The following is a 1,301-nucleotide window of genomic DNA, read 5'->3' as shown; positions in this document are numbered from 1 at the left end:
TGCCAGAGAATTTTCATGATGCCAGGAAACCTGTCATCATCCATAGCCTACTCCCTTTAATCCTTCTCTTATTTAATTTCCAAACAGGACTTAAGTCGTTTTCATCCCATAAAAATTCCTGCCTTGATTCCAAGAGCTACCACAATGTAATCTCCCTTTCATGGCCAAACAGTAAGGCTATGGGAATTTTAAAGCGAGAAGGGAGAATCAAACAGTAATAATCAATTTGAATTGAAATCTGATCTCCTATATAAGTTGCAAAAACAAAACTATATAATGTATATACTTGATTTTTATCCTTGTGGCAAACTTTCAAAATGTGTATAAAATGCTTCCCATTTTACAGAGAAGGCAACTTTGATTCCCCAAAGCACACACAAGAATTGACAAAAGTCACAAACCTAAGAACTGTTGGGGCTACGACCTGAAACCTCCTACGCACACGGGGCTCCCAAGTCATATGCGTTATTTTTACTATTGTCTGGCGCCTGTGATCATCTCAGTAACCGTGTGATGAATATATAGGCATGGGAGTGTGCGTGCACACATGTGCCTACCTGTTAAAAAAGTGTGATGAACAAACATGTTCTTCCAAAAATGCAGGACCGTCATTGTGAATACATTATTATAGACCAAATAATAAAACTCTGGAACCAAAAGTGACTCAAGCCTAAATCTTCATTTTATAGAGAGACAAAAATTGCAAGGGAAGTATTTGCCGAAGTTTATACAAACACTGAAGAACAAAGCCCAGATTAGAATTCAGTTCTCAAACTCTAAGTATATTTTACGTTATTTCATCTGTTACCTCTCACCTAGTACTAGACTGAGTTACAAAGATGCCGTTAGAGACTCCAGAACACTTAGAGCTACTTGTTGCTTCATGAAATGGCCTCTGTCTGCTGTGATTAGAAACATGTCTGATACATAGATTGATACATACATGGATCCTTTTTTCACAGATGTTACTTCTCCTAATATCAGACGAACAGAAATCACTTCCGCTTTACAGTTACTTTATATACAATCACTCTATGGAGCCATATCCAGCTCTATTAGTTAAAATCTGTTGTAAATTAAAACCAGGTTACTGACACTTACAATTCTCTGCAAATTGAGAGTACATGGGCAATGTTTGAAGACCCAGGGGTTTGAGTATGAGTCAGATGCATTAAACTTTGACCCCAGTCTTTCTCTCACAGACTTCCTTCAAAACCTCTTGGTTCTATACTGAGCACTGCAGTCATAGAGGAATCCAGACATGCCACCCTGCGATGAGCAGTGTCTCACTCTAAAGATAG

Source organism: Vicugna pacos, chromosome 15, assembly GCF_048564905.1.
Source record: "Vicugna pacos chromosome 15, VicPac4, whole genome shotgun sequence".
NCBI classification, from domain to species: Eukaryota; Metazoa; Chordata; class Mammalia; order Artiodactyla; family Camelidae; genus Vicugna; species Vicugna pacos.
Note: the sequence above shows the minus strand (reverse complement) of the source record.